A 22,380-nucleotide genomic window follows, 5' to 3' on the forward strand; every position below is an offset into this window, starting at 1 on the left:
GCAGGCTCGTTTGTGGCTGACCAGTCCGATGCGGGACAGGCAGACACGATTGCAGCGGTTGCAAGGGAAAATTGGTTGGTTGGGGTTGGGTGTTGGGTTTTTCCTCCTTTGCCTTTTGTCAGTGAGGTGGGCTCTGCGGTCTTCTTCAAAGGAGGCTGCTGCCCGCCAAACTGTGAGGCGCCAAGATGCACGGTTTGAGGCGTTATCAGCCCACTGGCGGTGGTCAATGTGGCAGGCACCAAGAGATTTCTTTAGGCAGTCCTTGTACCTTTTCTTTGGTGCACCTCTGTCACGGTGGCCAGTGGAGAGCTCGCCATATAATACGATCTTGGGAAGGCGATGGTCCTCCATTCTGGAGACGTGACCCATCCAGCGCAGCTGGATCTTCAGCAGCGTGGACTCGATGCTGTCGACCTCTGCCATCTCGAGTACCTCGACGTTAGGGGTGAGAGCGCTCCAATGGATGTTGAGGATGGAGCGGAGACAACGCTGGTGGAAGCGTTCTAGGAGCCGTAGGTGGTGCCGGTAGAGGACCCATGATTCGGAGCCGAACAGGAGTGTGGGTATGACAACGGCTCTGTATACGCTTATCTTTGTGAGGTTTTTCAGTTGGTTGTTTTTCCAGACTCTTTTGTGTAGTCTTCCAAAGGCGCTATTTGCCTTGGCGAGTCTGTTGTCTATCTCATTGTCGATCCTTGCATCTGATGAAATGGTGCAGCCGAGATAGGTAAACTGGTTGACCGTTTTGAGTTTTGTGTGCCCGATGGAGATGTGGGGGGGCTGGTAGTCATGGTGGGGAGCTGGCTGATGATTAAATGGCAGGGCAAACTGGATGGACTGAATGGCCCATTTCTGCTCCTGTGTCTTATGGTCTTATAATTTGAGCCATGCTGATGTTAGGAAAGATTTTGCATAAATAGCTCAATTAGTGGGGTTGTTGGAATTAAGATAGAAATTTAAAGACAAGGCCGAATAATTTCTTCTTAATTGCCTCCTGCAATTGCAGGCGGCGGATGGAATGAGATGGAATGACCAGTGTGTGGTTACAGGGAGTGGATGGGCTGAACGGTCTCCTACACCTCCATCAAGGAATTGGAGCAGCCCTTTTAAGAAGCGCCAGGTACAGACACCAGACTATCGCGAGGCTTGCTTGCTCGGCGTCGCCGATTGGGTGGGGAAGGAGGCGTGGATTGGTTGCGTTGATTCAGCACCGTGGATTGGTTGCGGCGGGCTGTCGGTGTTGATTGGTCGCGGTGTTTCGACGGCGCGGATTGGCTGCGGCGGGCGGGCTGTAAGATGGCGCTGTGTGAGGTTTAGAAGGAAGGAAAACACAATAAAGAGGCCGAGGACGGCAGAGCGCAGCGAGCGGGAAGGGTAGCCGAGCGGCCCGGCGGCAGCACTGGCCACACTACAGCCGGGACCGAGGTAGGCTCGGGGGGGCGGGGGGGTCGATCGAGAAGGAGGCGCTGAAAGGGCGGGATGGCTTTGCGGCCGAGCCGCGGGCTCTCCCAAGCCCGCGGTGCCGAGCTCGGGCTCCGGGAACGTGGGAGGCGCAGCGGGAGCGAGTCGGGGGGGGGGGTCGGGGTCGGCGGGGAAAGAAGCAGGCCGCGCGCTTTCTTGCTCGTTCACGGTCGTGCACGTCCAACGCCCGGGGGCGTCGTGTGTCACCGCGCTCGGATCCGCCGTGCCACGGCGCCCCTTTGCGTGCGCGCCCCCGATGGCACGTCGCGGCGACGCTGACCGGCAGCAGTGAGGCGGGCGTGGGGAGCGGCGGGCAGGCGCTAGGCCGCGGGCTGGATTCTCGCAGACTGGTCAGGAGCCTGACGGTGGGCAGGGGGTTGGGGAGCGGCTGCACTGAGTGGGGCTGAACACCCTGCGTCTGACCGCTCCCTCACCCGAACTCCCACCCACCACCATCAACGACAGGCCCACAGCCTTATCTCGGAATCACTTTAAAATCTCTGGATCCTCTCCAACACCAGCCCACCCATCGGAGATGGGCCCAAAATTGTTCGCAGTGCTCCATATGTGGTTTGACTAACACCCCACAAAGCCTCAACACTGGATCCTTGCTCTTAAATTCTAGTCCTCTCGAAATGCTAGCATTGAATTTGCCTTGCTACTGACTCAACCTGGCAGTTAAGATTGAAGGAATCCTGCATTAAAGCTCCCAAGCTCTGCTTTCCCAATTTTCTCCCCCATTTTGAAAATTGAATCTGCCAAAGTGCATGACAGCACATTTCTCTGTGCTGTATTCCACCACCCACTTCTTTTCCCACTCCCCCAACCTTTCCAAGTATCCCTGCAGACTACCAGATTCCTCGGTGCTCTCTATCTGCTCTCAGCCTATCCTTGGATAACCAAATTCATCAGCTTTGTCATCTAAATCCATTACATTCACTATGAAAGGGGAACAAGACCATGGTAGTGGGTTATTATAAAGGAAGGGGATGAATCAGCATGTAGGATGGAGATTGAAAACCTGATTGAATGGTGCACCAACAACAACCTGGCTCTCAATGTCACCAAAACTAAGATGCTTGTTGGCTTCAGGAAAGGAAAGCCAGAGGGATACAATCCAGTGATTTTTTTTGGGGATTAGAAGTGGAAAGGGTGAGCAAATTTAAATTCTCGGGAGTCATTATCTGGGATTATCTTTTCTGGACCCAACACACCAATGGCTTCATAAAGAAAGCACATCAGTGCCTCTACTTCCTCAGGAGATTGCAGAGGTTTGGTATGACATCAGAAACCTTGGCAAATTTCTACAGAGGTGTGGTGGAAAGTGTGCTGACCGGCTGCATCACAGTCTGGGATGGGAATACTGATACCCCTGAGCGTAAAGCCCTTCAAAAGGTAGAGGACACAGCCCAGGACATTACAGGCAAAACCCTGTTGAGTACATCTACAGGGAATGCTGCCATCAGAGGGTAGCAGCAGTCAAAGGCCCACACCACCCAGCACATGTTCTGTTCTCACTGTTGCCATCAGGAAGGAGGTGCAGGAGCCAAAGACTCGCACCACCAGGTTCAGGAACAGCTGCCACTCCTGCACCATCAGACTCCTCAACAACAAACTCAGTCAGACTCCTTGATTTACTTTTTGTTCTCTCTGTATTGCACAGTAACTTTGTTCACATTAGTTAATTGTTTACAATTCTTTTGTTTGCATGTTTACGCTATGTACAGTTTAATTTTGCACTATCAATTGGTGGTAATTCTGTCGCGCCCACAGGAAAAAGGAATCTGTTGTATGTGATGTCATGCATGTACTTTGACAATAAATCTGAACACCAGTCACTGAAGAGTATTCCCACTCTTTGCCTTCTACTAGTCAGTAGCTTTCCTGTAATATCATGGGGTGCTGTCTTGTTTAGTATCTTCATGTGTGGCACATTATCAAAGGCCTCTTGAAAATCCAATTAAATTGCATCCACTGACTGGTCATTACTTCCTCAAAGAAATCTTAAATTTGTCAGGCAAAATCTCCCCTGAAATAAACCATGCTTGCTTTGGCCTATTTTATCATGTGTTTTTAAATACTCCAAAACAATTGTTAATAATAGTCTCTAGAATCTTGCCAACCAGTGAAGTTGGGTTAATAAGCCTATAATTTCCTATCTTTTCAGTGAAAAGGTCTCTACTAATACATTCACAATCTCTTCAGCTGTATCTTTCAGAACCCTGGGGTGTAGCCATCAGTGCAGGTGACTTCTCCACCTTCAGCCCTTTCAGCTTCCCAAGAGTTCTCGTTAGTCATAGCAACTAAGCTCAATTCTGCTCCCTGACCTCCTTGGATTTCTGCACATCGCTGCTGTCTGCCAGAGTGAAAACTGATGCAAAATATCAATTCCATTCATCACCCATTTCTTTGTTCCCCAGTACTACTTCTGCAGAGTCGTATACTTGTTGTTCCATGTCCATTTCTGTTTGTCTTTCACTCTTTGTGTATCAGTAAATACTTTGTTTTAAGTTGTTGGTTATAGTTCTTTTTTTGTTGGCTTCTGTTGATTTTTAAAAGCTGCCCAATCCAGCTTTGTGCTAATTTTTGCAATACTCTATTTTGCTTTTATGCTACCTTTGACTTCCCTTGCCTCACCCTTTAAAATGTTTCTTCTTTTGGATGAAACTGTCCTGTGTCTTTCAAGTTTTAGCAAAACTTGTTGCTGCTTTATCGTCTTCCCTGATGGGATTCCCCTTCAAATCAACTATGGCCAACTCCTCTTTTGTGCCTCTGTAATGACATTTACTCAGCTGTAAAACTAGCACATCCGATTTTAGCTTCTCCCTCTGAATGCAGAATTTATCATATTGTAATCATAGCCTCCTAAGGGTTTTTAAAAAATACTTATCCATGAAATAAGGATGCATAGAGTTGGGGGTTAGATATTAGAGAGAGAGAAAGGATTGGTTAAGCAATAAAAGGCAGACAAGTGTGATAAATGATTGTGTCTTTGGCAATAAGAATAGCACAGGAATCTATGCTAGACCTACAACTGTTTACAGTACATGATTATGAAGAGTGTAACATGGCCAGAATGCAAGGGCAGAGAATGGGGGAGAGGGATGGTGAAAAGGAAGATGCAGTGAATTGTCAATTTGAGGAGGGTCAGGTGGGAAAGGAAGCCTAAATGTAGTCAGTTGGAGGGTTCGAAATGTCTATATCAATGCAAGAATGTTAAGAATAAAGGAGATGATTTAGAGCATGGATCATTGCTTAGAATGAAGATGGCCATTAGAGACGGAAGGGCAGGATTGGCTGTTGCAGATACACCAGGGTTTAGATGTTTTTAAAGAGGATAGGATCGGGTGGGGGGGGAAGAATGGGGAAGGTCAGGGATAGTATCACAGTAACAGAAAGGGAGAATGCTGTGGAAGGAGTGTCTGCTGAGTTGGTGTGAGTGGGTCAGAAATAGAAAGGGAGCAATCACTATAGTGGGAGTAGTCCATAGTGCTCCCCCTCCTGGGCAAATAGCCCTTGAGACACTGAGGAATGATAAGTAGGCAGATTTTGGAATGATGCAGAAATGGCAGGATTGTTGTTGTGGGGGACTTCCAAAATATTGACTGACACCTTCTAACTGCAAGGCAGATAGATGGTGCAGAATTTGTTATGCATGTCCAAGAAGGATTCCTGACACAGCTGGTGAGAGGAGAAGCCATACTGAATCTAATTCTGGGCAATGAACCTCACCTGGTGATAGACCTCTCAGTAAGGGAGCATTTTGGTGATCGTGACCACTACTCCCTTTGCTTTAGCATAGCTATGGGCAAGGATAAAAGCAGATAAAATGGTAAGGCCTTTCATTGAGGAGATGATTACTATGTGATGAGGCAGGAACTAGGGAGAGTAAATTGCGAGCAGACATCTCAGGAGAGAGCACAGATGTAATGTGGAGGAAGTTTATGAACCACGTGCCAGGTTCAGGATAGGTTTGTCTTACTGAGATTGGAAAAGGGAATTGACAAAACATATGAGGCAACTAGTTAAGAGAAAGAAGGAAGCAGGAAGGGCTCATGAGAATTGGGAGAGCTGGGGTGGGGGAGGCGGGGGAGATGAGATGGCATTGGCAAATAGGATTAAGGCGAAGCCCAAGGTGTTCTATGCATATCTGGAGAACAGAAGGATGCTTAGGAATAAAGGAGGCAATGTGCTTGGAGGTGGAGAAATTGGAGAGGTCCTAAATGAATACTTTGCGTCAGTGTTCACAAGAGTAGGGGGGGGTCTTGCTCATGGTGAGGTCAGAATAGAACAAGCATTTGTGCTGGACCATATTGAAGAGAAAGTGCTGGATCTTAAAAACATTAGGATTGATAAATCCCTAGAACCTGTCGAGATATACGCAAGGTTGCTATGAAGGGAGAGAAGAGATTGCTGGGGTGTTAGCAGTGATCTTTGTGTCCTCCTTAACCATGGGAGGTGATGGTGGATTGGAGAAAGGCAAATGTGGTCCCCCTGGTTTTAAAAAAAGGTAATGGGGAGAATCCTGAGTCTTGTCAGTGATGGGCAAACCATTGGAGAGCATTCTTTTTAATTTTTTTAAATTTTTCACACTGTGAACCATATCAATTAAAATACATACAAACATTTCCCTCTTAAATATACACAGTGGCATTTTCTCCCATTTTTTACCTCCCTACCTTCTTAAGGGTAGGATTTATGAACATCTTGAGAGGTACAGTCTTCTCAGGGATAGTCAACATGGCTTTATGGGGGAAGGTCGTGCCTTATGTGCCTAATTAAGTTTTTTTGAGGAGGTGACAAAAGAAATTGATGAAGGTAGGGTGATAGATCTAGTGTATATGAATTTTAGTAAGGTTCCCCATGAGAGACTCATTTTTTTTTATATAAAAAAAATTCATGAGAGCATGAGATCCATGGAATCTTGCCTGTGTAGATTCAGAATTGGCTCGTCTGTAGAAAGTGGAGAGTAGCAGTGGATGGGATGTATTCTGCCAGGAAGTCGGTGACTAGTGGAGTTCTGCAGGGATCTGTACTGGGACCACTGCTCTTTTTATAAATGACCTGAACTAAAAAGTAGAGGGATGGGTCAGCAGGTTGGTGGATGATACAAAGGTTGGAAGAGTTATGGATAGTGTTGAATGTTGTCGTAATTTACAACAGGTTATGGACAGGATGCAGAGTTGGGCAGAAAAGTGGCAGATGGAGTTCAATCTGGATAAGTGTGAGATGATGCATTTTGGCAGGCCAAACCTGAAGGCAGAGTATAGGGTTAATGGTTGATTATTTCAGTGTGGAAGAACAGAGGTTGCAACCAAGGTTGCACGTTGATTGATAGGATAGTTAAAAAGGTGGATGATATGGTTAACTTCATTGGTCGGGAGTTCACGAGTCGTGAGGAGATGTTGCTGCTCTAAAAATCTCTGTTGAAGCCTCACTTAGATTTTTTAATGTTCAGTTCTGGTCCCCTCATTGCAGGAAGGATGTGTAAGCAATGGAGAGGGTGTGAAGGTAATGGACCAGGATGTGACCTGGATTGCAAAATGGGTCTTGTGAGACAAGGTTAGCAGAGCTAGGCTTTTTGAGCGAAGAAGGATGAGAGGAGACTTCAGAGGTTCACAAGATTGAGAGGCAAACTTGAGGCAGTCAGCACCTTTTTTCCCACAGCAGGAGTAGCAAACACCAGAGGGCATGTGTACAATGTTAAAGGAGGAAAGTTTAGGGGAGATATCAGGGGTATGTTTTTTTTTAAAGAGTTGTGGGTGCCTGGAATGCATTGCCAGGAGGGTGGTGGAGGCTGGAACAATAGAGGCATTTAAGAAACTCTTAGACAGGCACACGGATGAAAGGAAAATTGGGTTTTGAGGTCGGGTTTTTTATTCTCGAAGGTATATTTTTTTAAATAGATCACAACATGGGTTCAAGGGCTTATACTGTTCTGCAATGTTCTATGCTTGCTGGAATTTAAAAGAATGAGGGAATGTGTAGATCCAGGGTCGGCAAACTTTTTAAACCATTGACCGCTTCATGGAATCCTTGATCTCTCATCGACCCCCAAGCATGTAAAATAAATAAATAAATTTATCAATCTTAAATTTCTCGATAGCATAGACATTTATCGACCCTTTCGATAGTCCCATTGACCCCTAGGGGTCAATATAGACCATTTTACTGACCCCTGATTTAGAAACATAAAAATATGCGAGGGGTACAAAAAGATAGAATCAGGAGTTGTTTCCACTGGTAGATGAGACTAAAACTACAGGACAGTCTCAAGATTTGGGGAAGTAGATTTAGAATGGACATTAGGAGGAACTGCTTTTCCCCAGAGGATAGGGAATGTGGAATTCTCTGCGCAAGGAAGCTGCCTAATTAAATATATTTAAGATAATTGGATAGATTTTTGCATGATAGGGTTATCGGGCATGTGAATTTTCTGCTGATTTCCGCATTTTTAAAATTAATTTTCCACGTTTTTCACCCTTTCGCTTGCCAGCACTGTTGCCTCTACAGCTGTGACTGCCCGTCCAATTACACGCTTGCTTACTCAACATTGTTTAGATCGATGATGCGCCACGAGAGAGGTGGGCTGTGCACGTCAGGATGTGGGGCAGAGGCAAGTGAGCGCAGAGTCAACACATGGCGGTTGCCTGGTACCGTCCTCTGACATGGCAAGAATAGCTGCTCAGTTCAGGGAATGGCAGCATTTCAAGGTCACCTTAACTGAAATTCAAGCTGTAAAGATTTGTGAGGAGGAAATCCTGAGCCTGCTTTATGGTCCTGGGGAACTGGCCTGTGAATGGATGGTGCAGTGAGGGCCCATGGGCAAGGGAGATGAAGGCTGTCCTGTGGAAGGAGCCTCTTGCTTTCCATAGGGTTGAGAAGAGAAGGTAAGGGTTGCAGAATCCACTGCCTCTGGGTGCAGGAGTGGTGGTTGTTGCCTGGGGATTGTGGGCAGGTTGGGCGGGGGTGCTGCCTGGGGATTAGGGGCAGGCATAGTAGTTACTACTTGGGGATTGGATGCAAGTTAGGCACGACACTGCTTGATATACTGTGTGCTAGTTATGTGCAAGTACTCCTTGGGGTCAGGAGATCCAGATACTGTTTTGAGCATAGGTCAAGTAGGTGTTGCCTGGTGATCTGGAAGGGTCTTGGTGCAGATGGTAGTGTCTGATATTCTGTGCTCTTGTAAAAAGAAAACAATTGATTTTGCTTAAAATGACTAGTTTTTTAATGGCTTGAAAGTAGTAATTTTGTGTGTACATTTTAAAAAAAAATTTACATATGGGGGGCACTGCCTCCAAACCTCCAACAAGGAGTGCTTGCCTCTTTTCCTTTTTTTCACCTCACTCACAAGCCTGTGTATATGAGAATAATGTTGGGGGTGCTGAGTCCATGGCCAGATCAGCCTTGATCTTATTGAATGGCATAGCAGGCACGATGTGCTGGGTGGCCAACTCCTTCTGCTCCTCCTCTTCCCAATTGACTCTTGCTCTCCCAATACCTTGTGGCCCAGTTCCTCTCCATGTCCTGCTGAATCATTGCCACACCTCATTTCCTCTTTCTCTCCTGCACCTGTTATTGACCTACCTCAAAAGCCTCAGCATTGTCCTCTGAACTTCCCTGACCTGGTGTGTCACTTGTATTCTTTACTCTTCTTGTCTGCCCACCCTTCTCCACATTGCCGTACCTCCAATTAATTTGTGCTGCCCTTTACCACGTCGCCATGCTGCCGCCACTCCTGCTCCTTGCCGTTATCTTTTTCCTTGAGCTGATTCTCTGCATTGGTGATCGTGCTCTTTATTGTGATGGAGATGTTAGCCCTATGGCCCAAAGACTGTTTGGGCGTTCTCGGAACACAACGTATCTTTGGCTCAATCCCATCCTCTTTGCTTTTCCCTCGGCCTTGTGTCTGATTAGGGCAACCCTGTTACAGCGCCAGCGACTGGGCTTTAAATCCAACGCTGTCTCCCCATGTCTGTGTGTTTCCTTTGGGTGCTCCAGTTTCCTCTCACTTTCAAAAACGTACTGGGGTTGGAAGCCAATTGGGTGTAATTGGCAGCACATGCTCATGGGCTGTATGTCTAAATTTAAACATGAAAAAAAATTAAAATAACTCAACATTTACTGCTTTCTAGACTAAAGAATTATAAAGGTTCACAGTTCTCTGTGTGAATCCTCATCCTAACTTTTTTTTCCCACTTTTTAAAAAAAACTTTTTAAATTTTTTATTTTTCACACCATAAACCACATTAACCATGATACATACTTTTTCCTTTTCAAATATATACAGTGCCATTATCCTAACTCTTGACTTCAAAATTTTTCTTCCCCTCACAACCTCCCACCCACCCCCACCAAAAACCAGGCTGTCCTGTTGAACCCCCACAGAATCTTGTGTTTGTGAGACAGAATATTTCGCTGATGCCTTTTGCACTTTTACCTCAGCAGCTACTGGAGCATCTGCTAAGTTGAGATGCATTTGAAAAGGATGTGCTGGTAGTCCTGTAGTTGTCCTTAATCTAATGAGATTTAATTTCATTTTAATAAAAAGAAAAACCTTTCAATAAAATGCCAGATTGATCTGTTTGTTCCATTTTTTTAATAAAAAGCTTTACATTATGCCCTGCTAATCATGTCACGCCTTGATTTAACTGTCATCAGTTGCATTTAAACAAAACCATGGGGCACAGACAATGAGAAGCTCTTTTAAATTTAGGCATATAGCACAGCAACAGGCCCTTCTGGCCCGTGAGCGCATCCTGCCCAAATACCCAATTAACCTACAAGTAACCTATGTGTTGAAGGGTGGGAGAAAACCAAAGCAACTGGAGGAAACTCATGCAGACAAGGGGTAACGTACAAACTTGCAGTCAGTGCTTGATTCAAACCTGGGTTTGACCTCAATGAAACAGTGCGAGATTCCTCCACCTCTTTATAAAGTCTATAATAGGCTGCATGATCTTGTTGATATTGAGAGCAAGATTGTTGTTATGGCCTCACTTCCTGTTATTTGGCCAACAATGGTGATGTCAGCAAATTTTAGGTGGAATTGAAGCCAAACTTGGTTGTACAATCATGAGAGTAGAGGTAATAGAGCAGGGGGCTATGTGCAGCCATGAGGAGCCACTGTGTTGATGGACACTGAAAAGGTTACTGATCTACACTGATTGGGATCCGCTGATGAGGAAGTCAAGGATCCAGTGGAGTGGGATGAACAGATTCCTAGATCCATAAGTTTGGTTATTAGATTTGCTGGTTAAATGCCAAACTGGTCATAGAGACATACAATGGAAACAGGCCCTTCAGCCCAACTTGCCCCTGCTGACCAAAATGTCCCATCTACCTAGTCCCATCTGCCTGCATTTTGGTCCCTCTCTAAAGCCATCCTATCCATATCAGTCCAAATATTTTTTAAATGTTGCAACAGTACCTTCGGCAGCCTGTTCCAAACACCCACCACCCTCTTTTTTTTGGGGGGGGAGGTTGGTGGGGAGTTACTCCTCAGGTTCTTATTAAATCTCTCCCCTTCTCCTTTATCCTCTGGTAACCAATTTTTCTACGGTGGGTAAAAGACTCAGGTTCACCTGATCTTTTCTTCTCATGATTTTGTACACCTCTGTGAGATCACCCCTCATCCACCTTCACACCAAAGAATAAAGCTCCAGTCTGCTCAACCTCTCTCTGTAGCTCAGGCCCTGACATTTCTAAATCTTCTCTGCATTCTCTCCAGCTTGACAACAACTTTCTTGTCGCACAGTGATCAAAACTGAACACTCCAAATGTGGCCTCACCAAGGTCTTTAAAAACTGCAGCAATATATCCCCACTTCAGAACACTGATTGATGAAGCTTTTTTGACCACACCTATATGTCATCACTTTCAAGGTACTATGTATCTGTACTCCTAGATCTCTCTACCACACTCCCCAGATCCCTACCATTCACTGAGTAGGTCCTACCCATGTTGGACCTCCCAAAGTGCAATACCTCACATTTCTCTGTATTAAGTTCCATCAACCTGCCCACCTACCCAACCGATCAAGATCCTGCTGCAATATCTTCACCATCTACAATATCAGACAGTTTTGTGTCATCCTCAAACTTGCTAATCATGCACTTCCCTCCAAATGACAAACATTAAATTGTGTGGGACATTGAGCTGTTATTTGTTGAGAAATTTTGTCAAGATGTGTTTTAGTCTCTTGTACCCCTTGGCTAGAGATGGATTGTTTTCAGGCACAGTACTGGGAACTTGGTTCTGTTCTCTTCATTTACTGAAGTAATTGGAACTGTTGGTGATGGGCAAAGGGCGAGGGGAAGTTGATGTTTTGGTAGGAAGACTGTGCTTAGATTTGCATGTTAGCTCATTCCAGATATGGACCACTGTCAGAGTGAAAAGTTTCCTCTTGTTTCCCCCTGAATCTCTCCCTTTTCATATTAAATCTATGCCCTCAGCAGTCATTCTCAACCTTTTTTTGGCTATGGCTCCCTTAGCATGCTGTTTTGGATCCCCTTCCCTGTGAAGCAGTCTTTTAGTTGGTTTCTTCCATATTTCTCTCCTACTGACTACATAAAATTTTTAAAATTTCATTAGGTGCCCCCTCCCCCTTAAATGTGCTGTGGCCTTTGTTGAGAATGGCTGCCCTATAGTTCTAGAATCGTCTTCCTTGGGGAGGAAAAAGACAGAGTTTGTTCATTTCTCTCATGACTTTATATGCTCTATGGAATAAAGACCCAACCAATATAGTATCAGTAACATCTCTGCACCCTTTCTAATTTATTGATGCCCTTCCTATAGCTGGGAAACTAGAGCTACTTGTACTACATCAAGTGTGGTCTCACCAATGCCTTGTACAATTAAATCATGTGGTTCCAGCATTTCTAAACAATCCTCTGTGCGCCAAATACCACCTTCACCATGTTCTCCACCTGAGTTGCTACTTTCAGGGAACTGTATCCCAAGTTCTCCAGGGGCCTGACATCCACTGTGCAATTTCAACCCTGATTTGACTTGCTCACCTTGTATTTGTTACAGTTGAATGCCAGTTACCACTCCTTGGCCCACGTTCCCATCTAATCTAGATCCTGTTCTAAACTTGGATATCCTTCCTCCCTTTGAACTGTTGTCTGAAAATTTACTAATCATGTTAACTACTTTGCCATTCAAATAATTAAAATAGATGTCAAACAACAGTGGACTTGGTATGACCCCTGTGGCACATCACTGGTTACAAACCTCCAGTCAGAAAGGCATCCTTCCCCTACTATCCTCCACCTCCATTTGAATCCAGCTGGCCAGTTCACCTTGCATCCCATGTGATTAAAACCTTCCAGACTAACCTGCCATTTGGGACCTGGTCAAAGGCCTTGCTATACTCCAAATATATCCACTGCTCTGCCCTCATCAATCCTCACCTCCTTCCAATCCAAATGCTGGTAGATCCTGTCCCTCAGAATCCCATGCAGCAAGTTTGCCACTCCTGACATCAGGGTTCATTGGCATGTTGTTGCCTGGCTTGCCCTTGTAGCCCTTTTTAAATATCAAGACTGCATTAGCCACCCTCAGGTCTTCCAGCACTTCAACTGAGAACAAGGATCATGCAAATAGCTCTGCAAGGGCCTCTGCAATTTCTTTCCTAGCTTTCCAGAAGGTCTGAGGATGCATTTGGAGATTGGTCCAATTTTACTGTCCAAGTCCACCAATACCTCTCTTTTAATTTGTATGTGATATGAGATGTCGTAACTCATTTCCTTCAATTCCTTGGCTTCAATTATCTTTTCCATAGGAAAAACTGATGAGAAATATTCATAAGAAATAGGAGCAGGAGTTGGTCATCTGGCCCATCGAGCCTGCTCCATCATTCACTAAGATCATGGCTGCTCTGATTATTGACTCAACTTCACTTACCTGCCTTTTCCCATTAATCCCTTAATTCCATTTTCATGTAAAAATCTATCTAACTGAACCTTAAATAAGTTTAATGAAGTAGCCTCAACGATTTACCTGGGTAGAGAATTCCACAGATTCATTACTCTATGGGGGGGGGGGGAGAACCGTTTTCCCTCATCATCTTAAATCTACTCCCCTGAATCTCGACACTGTGTCCCCTAGTTCTGGTCTCACCTACCGTGAAAACAATTTTCCTGCCTCTATCTTACCCTTTCATGATTTTTGTTTCTACAAGATCTCCTCTCATTCTTCTGAATTTGAGTGAATATAATCCCAGGCGATTTAGTCTCTCCCTCGTAGGTCAACTCCCTCATCTCTGTGATCAACCTGGTGAACCTCCTCTGGACTGCCTCCAAGGCTAGTATATCCTTCCTAAAGTATGGAGACTGCACCCAGTACTCCAGGTGCGGCCTCACCAATACCTTGTACAGTTGCAGCATGACCTCCCTGCTCTTGAATTCAATTCATCTAGTGATGAAGGTCAACATTCCATTTGCCTTCTTAATAACCTGCTGTACCTGCAACCCAACCTTTTGGGAGTGCTTGTGCATGAATTGCAAGTCCTGCACTATAGCATGTTGCAGTTTTTCACCATTTAAATAATAATCTACTCTTCAGTTTTTCCTACCAAAGTGGATGACCTCACATTTACTAATGTCGTACTCCATCTGTCAGACCTTTACCTACTCACCTAATTTAACTATATCCTTCTGCAGCCTCTCCACATCCTCTGTACAATTTCCTTTTCCACTCAATTTAGTATCATCCGCAAACTTGGCTACACTACACTCTGTCCCCTCTTCCAAATCATCGATGTAAATGGTGAACAGCTGCAGACCCAGCACTGACCCCTGTGGCACCCCACTTACCACTGTCTGCCAATCAGAAAAACACCCATTTATCCAGACGCTCAGCCTTCTATCAGTTAACCAATCCTCAATCCATGCCAATATGCTTCCCCCGACTCCATTCATCTGGATCTTATTGATAAGTCTTTTATGCGGCACCTTATTTATCAAACATCTTCTGGAAATTGAAATGCACAACATCAACCTGTTCCCCTCTATCTACTGCACCCATAATATCCTTAAAGAACCCAAGCATGTTTGTCAAACAAGACCTGCCCTTTCTGAATCCATGCTTCATCTGCCTGATGGAACCCCTTCATTCTAAATGTCTCGCTATTTCATCCTCAACGACAGCTTCAAGCATTTTCCCGACTACAGACGTTGAATGAACTGGCTGATAGTTAGCCATCTTCTGCCTACATCCATTTTTTAAAAAGTGGCATGACATTTATCGTCTTCCCAATTTTGTTAAATGACTACCAATGCATTGACTATAACTCTTGCCATTTCGCTCAGTTCCCTGGGATGAATCCCATCAGGACCAGGGGATTTGTCTGCTTTCAGTCCCATTAGTTTGCTCATCATCATCTTTTTGGTAATAATCATTTTATCAAGGCCCTCACCTCCCTTCATATCCCTATCACCACTCTGGCATGTTGGACGTATCTTCCACCGTGAAGACTGACAAAATATTTGTTCAATATCAATCTCCCTTTCTCATCTTCCAAGGGATCTATGTTCACTCTAGCCACCCTCTTCCATTTTATATATTTATAAAATTTTTTGCTCTCTGTTTTTATATTTTGTGCTAATTTACCTTCTTAATCCTTCTTCCCTTTCCTTATTTCCTGTTTAGTTGTCATTTCTTGCCTTTTAAAGTTTTTCCAATACTTCATAGTACTTGGCTACTTGGTACACATGAGCTTTTAATTTTATACTTTCCTTTATTTCCTTAGTTAATGAAGGCTGACTCTTCCATCTCTTACTACCCTTATTTTTAAACTGGAATATATTTTTGTTGAGCACTGTGTAGAATCCCTTTGGAAGTCTTCCACTGTTCCTCAACTGTTCTGCCAACTAGCATTTAAAATCTTGCCCATCTCCTGTTTCTCCACGCAAATATGGCTTTGCTGATTTATAAGGGGATCAGTTCTCTCCTAAGCCATGCTTTTACTCTCAATGTTCCTTGGAATGCATTGAAAGCTATCGGCTTTCCAATATCCTGCCTACCAGATCCCCTGGACTGGAGCCTCAACATCCCTTGCCAGTTTTGCACTTTACCCTAACAGCAGCATGTCCCTGAACCCTTGCTATCTCACTTTTAAAAGCCTCCCACTTACCAACTATCCTCTTATCTGAAAATAACCTCTCCCAGTCAATATATGGATGTTCCCGTCTAATGGCTCCAAAAGTGACCTTTCCCCATTTAGGATTTTTGGTAGTCTGGAGTGTGATGGAATACTTTTGTCATTGCTGGGACAACACATGCCTGCCAAAATCAGAACAAAGCAAACCACTTGTTTGGCACACAATCTGCATTGAGAGTCGAGATATGCACTGATTAGTCCACTGCAGGTGCATTTACAAAATACACTGCTGCAAGTAGTCAAGGCTTTTCCAATTCTGTGCCTTCTACCATAGAGATGGGGTGAGGGAGGGGTGGAGTGGTTTGTGTGCTTTGAAGCACACTGAGTGCCACACTCCCAATTTGGAAAGGTTCTGGCCTCATCTGAACTAGGATCTGAAGTAGGAGCATCTTTTCCACTTGGATTGAATGCAGGTTGTACCTCTCGGGCTCTGGCACCTCTCGGGCTCTGGCACCTCTCGGGCTCTGGCACCTCTCGGGCTCTGGCACCTCTCGGGCTCTGGCACCTCTCGGGCTCTGGCACCTCTCGGGCTCTGGCACCTCTCGGGCTCTGGCACCTCTCGGGCTCTGGCACCTCTCGGGCTCTGGCACCTCTCGGGCTCTGGCACCTCTCGGGCTCTGGCACCTCTCGGGCTCTGGCACCTCTCGGGCTCTGGCACCTCTCGGGCTCTGGCACCTCTCGGGCTCTGGCACCTCTCGGGCTCTGGCACCTCTCGGGCTCTGGCACCTCTCGGGCTCTGGCACCTCTCGGGCTCTGGCACCTCTCGGGCTCTGGCACCTCTCGGGCTCTGGCACCTCTCGGGCTCTGGCACCTCTCGGGCTCTGGCACCTCTCGGGCTCTGGCACCTCTCGGGCTCTGGCACCTCTCGGGCTCTGGCACCTCTCGGGCTCTGGCACCTCTCGGGCTCTGGCACCTCTCGGGCTCTGGCACCTCTCGGGCTCTGGCACCTCTCGGGCTCTGGCACCTCTCGGGCTCTGGCACCTCTCGGGCTCTGGCACCTCTCGGGCTCTGGCACCTCTCGGGCTCTGGCACCTCTCGGGCTCTGGCACCTCTCGGGCTCTGGCACCTCTCGGGCTCTGGCACCTCTCGGGCTCTGGCACCTCTCGGGCTCTGGCACCTCTCGGGCTCTGGCACCTCTCGGGCTCTGGCACCTCTCGGGCTCTGGCACCTCTCGGGCTCTGGCACCTCTCGGGCTCTGGCACCTCTCGGGCTCTGGCACCTCTCGGGCTCTGGCACCTCTCGGGCTCTGGCACCTCTCGGGCTCTGGCACCTCTCGGGCTCTGGCACCTCTCGGGCTCTGGCACCTCTCGGGCTCTGGCACCTCTCGGGCTCTGGCACCTCTCGGGCTCTGGCACCTCTCGGGCTCTGGCACCTCTCGGGCTCTGGCACCTCTCGGGCTCTGGCACCTCTCGGGCTCTGGCACCTCTCGGGCTCTGGCACCTCTCGGGCTCTGGCACCTCTCGGGCTCTGGCACCTCTCGGGCTCTGGCACCTCTCGGGCTCTGGCACCTCTCGGGCTCTGGCACCTCTCGGGCTCTGGCACCTCTCGGGCTCTGGCACCTCTCGGGCTCTGGCACCTCTCGGGCTCTGGCACCTCTCGGGCTCTGGCACCTCTCGGGCTCTGGCACCTCTCGGGCTCTGGCACCTCTCGGGCTCTGGCACCTCTCGGGCTCTGGCACCTCTCGGGCTCTGGCACCTCTCGGGCTCTGGCACCTCTCGGGCTCTGGCACCTCTCGGGCTCTGGCACCTCTCGGGCTCTGGCACCTCTCGGGCTCTGGCACCTCTCGGGCTCTGGCACCTCTCGGGCTCTGGCACCTCTCGGGCTCTGGCACCTCTCGGGCTCTGGCACCTCTCGGGCTCTGGCACCTCTCGGGCTCTGGCACCTCTCGGGCTCTGGCACCTCTCGGGCTCTGGCACCTCTCGGGCTCTGGCACCTCTCGGGCTCTGGCACCTCTCGGGCTCTGGCACCTCTCGGGCTCTGGCACCTCTCGGGCTCTGGCACCTCTCGGGCTCTGGCACCTCTCGGGCTCTGGCACCTCTCGGGCTCTGGCACCTCTCGGGCTCTGGCACCTCTCGGGCTCTGGCACCTCTCGGGCTCTGGCACCTCTCGGGCTCTGGCACCTCTCGGGCTCTGGCACCTCTCGGGCTCTGGCACCTCTCGGGCTCTGGCACCTCTCGGGCTCTGGCACCTCTCGGGCTCTGGCACCTCTCGGGCTCTGGCACCTCTCGGGCTCTGGCACCTCTCGGGCTCTGGCACCTCTCGGGCTCTGGCACCTCTCGGGCTCTGGCACCTCTCGGGCTCTGGCACCTCTCGGGCTCTGGCACCTCTCGGGCTCTGGCACCTCTCGGGCTCTGGCACCTCTCGGGCTCTGGCACCTCTCGGGCTCTGGCACCTCTCGGGCTCTGGCACCTCTCGGGCTCTGGCACCTCTCGGGCTCTGGCACCTCTCGGGCTCTGGCACCTCTCGGGCTCTGGCACCTCTCGGGCTCTGGCACCTCTCGGGCTCTGGCACCTCTCGGGCTCTGGCACCTCTCGGGCTCTGGCACCTCTCGGGCTCTGGCACCTCTCGGGCTCTGGCACCTCTCGGGCTCTGGCACCTCTCGGGCTCTGGCACCTCTCGGGCTCTGGCACCTCTCGGGCTCTGGCACCTCTCGGGCTCTGGCACCTCTCGGGCTCTGGCACCTCTCGGGCTCTGGCACCTCTCGGGCTCTGGCACCTCTCGGGCTCTGGCACCTCTCGGGCTCTGGCACCTCTCGGGCTCTGGCACCTCTCGGGCTCTGGCACCTCTCGGGCTCTGGCACCTCTCGGGCTCTGGCACCTCTCGGGCTCTGGCACCTCTCGGGCTCTGGCACCTCTCGGGCTCTGGCACCTCTCGGGCTCTGGCACCTCTCGGGCTCTGGCACCTCTCGGGCTCTGGCACCTCTCGGGCTCTGGCACCTCTCGGGCTCTGGCACCTCTCGGGCTCTGGCACCTCTCGGGCTCTGGCACCTCTCGGGCTCTGGCACCTCTCGGGCTCTGGCACCTCTCGGGCTCTGGCACCTCTCGATCTGTTGCCGCTGGTTTTAAAAACTCCTTGCAGACAGCATGGGACTTGAACCCTGGTACTGATCACTGTTGCTGTAAAGGCTTTGCACTAACTGCTATGCACACCCCACAGTTTATTTCCTGTTTTAAGGTTTGTTCAATCTTTGATGTGATTCCGTTAGGGGTCAATTTCTGCTTTCCGGCATTTTCTGTGGTCTGGCAATGGCCAGGTTCCAATGTCGCCAGATTAGAGGCACAATTTGTAGTTCGTGATGGAGGCTCACCACCAGGGCACTTGGCGATGGGCTGTAAAGATTGCTTTGCCCATATCCTGAGTTCACACCTTCAAGGAAAAAGAAGCACCATTAGTCATGCCAAGCAGACTAATTGAAAAGTAGGTCTTATGAGGCAAAGTTAGCGGAGCTCGGACTTTTCTCTATGGAGTGAACAAGGAGGATGAGCGGCGACTTAACAGAAGTCCACAAAATTCTGAGAGGCATTGATAAGGTAGACAACCAGCACCTTTTCCCCAAATGAGGGGGAGAATAGCAAACACCAGAGAACATCTGTACAAAGTAAAAGGTGGAAGGTTTAGGGGAGACACCAGAGATACGTTGTTTAAAAAAATACCATTGTGGGTGCCGAGAATGTATTGCCAGGGTGGTGGTGGAGGCTGAAACATTAGGGGCATTTATAAGACTCAGACATGAACATGAAAGAAAAATAGAGGGTTATGGGGCAGGAAGGGCTTAGTTTTTTTTTGTAGTAATATATAGGTCAGCACAACATCGAGGGCTGAAGGACCAGTACTGTGCTTTAGTGTTCAATGTTTTAAACATATTTTGGTGCATATTTTTTTACATTTTAATGTAGATGTTGACATTGTACAATGTAGAGACAGAAATGACGTGGTCAGAGCTTGACCTTTCAGAAAGTACCAATAGGATAATAGGATTATCTTTGTTAGTTTACTCCAGTGTTACCTATTGCCCCTATAATCCCAAGTATTTCAGAGCCTTTTGCTTTGGGCAGCAGGCCAAGATACTCTGTCATCTGCAAGAGTGATGTAATTATTAAGGCAAATTACTAGCTCCTGTAGGCAAATGTTCAATCAGAATTTTCTTGGAATCCATACAAGAATACAATCACTCAGTCGAGATGTCAGATTGGACTAGATCAGTAACCAGGTTTCTGAAGTGGCAAGGGATGTTGAAGGAAGGAGCAGGATCCTGAGCTCCTGGATTGCTTACTGCTGTAATGGCAAATCTCCAGGTGTTTTTTATTAGTATGGTTAAAAGAAACTACTTTAAGTTCTCCTTCGCATTCCAGTAATCATTTGGCAGAACCATGCTCCAGTCTTTCCACTCTAGCTTTTTTTGTGTTGCAGCTTTGTCACTTGTCTTCCTGATTTTAAAAAAAAATGTTCTGCCATTCCTTGATGTCCCTCCTAAACCTTTCCCCAACCTCCCTAGCTTGGCATTAAGTACATTTTAAAACATTGAACGCTACAGCACAGTACTGGTCCTTCAGCCCTCAATGTTGTGCTGACCTATATATTACTACAAAAAAAACTAAGCCCTTCCTGCCCCATAACCCTCTATTTTTCTTTCATGTTCATGTCTGTGTCTTAAATGCCCCTAATGTTTCATCCTCCACCATCACCCTGGCAATGCATTCTCGGCACCCACAACGGTATTTTTAAAAAAAACGTAATCTCTGGTGTCTCCCCTAAACCTTCCACCTTTTACTTTGTACAGATGTTCTCTGGTGTTTGCTATTCTCCCCCTCACTTGGGGAAAAGGTGCTGGTTGTCTACCTTATCTATGCCTCTCAGAATTTTGTGGACTTCTGTTAAGTCACCTCTCATCCTCCTTGTTTACTCCATAGAGAAAAGTCCGAGCTCTGCTAACTTTTGCCTACTTTTCAATTCAGGCAGAATCCTGGTAAATCTCTGCACCCTCTCCATAGCTCCACATCCTTCCTGTAATGAGGTGACAGAATTGAAGTGTGGTCTCACTAGAGATTTGTAGAGTTGCAACATAAACTTGTTTAAAGACTTGCAGAAATGTTGGTGGACAAAAATTTCACCATGGAACATAAAATTTAAGAAGCAGCAGGAAAAGGTGAGCCTGTTCCCCTCGGCTGTTGGACAATCTGATAACCTCATCAGTGTTTGGTATCACGCGTAGGTTGGCAAACCTGATAGAAGTAATGATGCGTGCAATGATTCCTTATGATTTGTACTGCAGGGCATGCTTGCACTTTATTTTGCATTCTCTATAACATTTTTTCTTTTTCAATATTTTGATTGAAATTGAAATTCACAAAAAAAGAGTACATAAGAATACATATTAAAAGTTTAAAAAATAAAGTACAGAATACCTCCACTCAAAATTTCATCCACATTCTTATCAAACAGTTTAAATGATAATAATATTTTATTATGAAAAGAAAATCTAATCTCACTACCAGAATCAAAGCTGTTTGCAAGGAAAAGAGGGGGAAAAAAAAAATCCCTGTCACAGTAATAAATTACCTTATTAGCCTGCATTTATACCAAATCAAATATTTTGAAAGTAATTCAAAAAGGGTCCCCACTGTGTTTGGAAAATTTAAATTCAAATTGGATATTGAGCACATTAAACATGATATAACGTTATGTGTTGGTAGGCGGAGCAGCATCCTTCTATCGAAGCAACACTAAGAGAAATAAAAGCTAATACATGAAAATCAGATGCCGCTAAAGTTATGCCACTGTCTCAAACAATACCAACAAAGCAGTTAAAAGATTAGGCTTAAAATTTACTTTAAAAAGTACAGAAAAGTTTGAAATACTTGCAAGCCCCCAGTACATTTTGAGTGGTGGGAGTAAACTGGAGCCCCCAGGGAAAACTCATGCAGATATGGGGAGAACATATGAAGACCTTACAGCATGGGATTAGAACCCTTGTCCTGATAGCTGGCACTGTAACAGTGTTGCGCTAAGTGCTACACCAACCATGCTGCCCCTGTATCTATCCCATCTGTGCTTGTCGTCATTTTATATACTATCAGGTCACCCATCAGTCTCCACTCCAGAGAAAACAACCTTTCCTTATAAATTCATACCATATAACCATTTACGGAGCGGAAACAGGCCATGTTGGCCTTTCGAGTCCGCACCGGTTCACTGATTTTGTGCGCCCTCTTCAGGCATTGGTCCCGGTAGATCTTCATTCAATAACGATGGACGAATTCCTTCTTCAGCTCCCTGTGCAGCGCTCTCTCCTGCTCCACAGTCACCTCTGCACGCTGGCGGTCCTTCTCTCCTTCCTCCCACTCAAGTGCAGACATCATGCTATGCAGCTCCTTGGACAGATTCTGAGTCTTTGTCAGCCTCCTGCGCTTGCATGCGTGACAGGGCAAATCATTCAGGCAAAATCTCTTCTGAACGGTTTTAAAGTGCTTGACATCTTTCCTGCAGTTGGTGATCTGAATTGGACAAAATTCTTCCAAGTGTGACCTGTCAAAAAATTTACATAGCATCAGTGTGATTTCCTTGCTCTTGTACTCAGTGCCATGACCAATGAAGCCAACACACCATATGCCTTCTTTACTGCCCGAGCTACTTGTGTGGCCACTTTCAAGGAGTTATGGACTTGGACTATATGTTAAATCTGTTGAGGTTTCTGAATAACTGTACTTTCCCTTTGCATTTAACCTCAAAGTGCAACACTTCACACTTCTGTG

At 47.2% G+C, this 22,380-nt stretch overlaps 1 protein-coding gene and 1 long non-coding RNA gene across 3 annotated transcripts in view; one reads left to right on the forward strand and one right to left on the reverse strand.

The window, feature by feature from the left end:
* Positions 1 to 1,253: 1,253 nt before the first annotated feature.
* Positions 1,254 to 22,380, forward strand: part of LOC138764104 (transcriptional regulator QRICH1-like) — a 77,685-nt gene continuing 56,558 nt past the window's right edge. The window contains exon 1 of one of the 2 annotated variants that reach the window (XM_069939490.1): positions 1,254 to 1,425. The gene's annotated coding sequence lies outside the window, so the exon portion shown is untranslated. The remainder of the gene's footprint in view (positions 1,426 to 22,380) is intronic. The other variant, XM_069939489.1, reaches the window with a different exon arrangement.
* The window catches only part of LOC138764110 (uncharacterized), an 86,000-nt gene continuing 82,416 nt past the window's right edge, over positions 18,797 to 22,380 (reverse strand). Inside the window, exon 3 of the long non-coding RNA XR_011357987.1 lies at positions 18,797 to 18,994. This is a non-coding gene — a long non-coding RNA (uncharacterized lncRNA). The remainder of the gene's footprint in view (positions 18,995 to 22,380) is intronic.

This window comes from Narcine bancroftii, chromosome 5 (genome assembly GCF_036971445.1).
Source record: "Narcine bancroftii isolate sNarBan1 chromosome 5, sNarBan1.hap1, whole genome shotgun sequence".
Classification (NCBI taxonomy): domain Eukaryota; kingdom Metazoa; phylum Chordata; class Chondrichthyes; order Torpediniformes; family Narcinidae; genus Narcine; species Narcine bancroftii.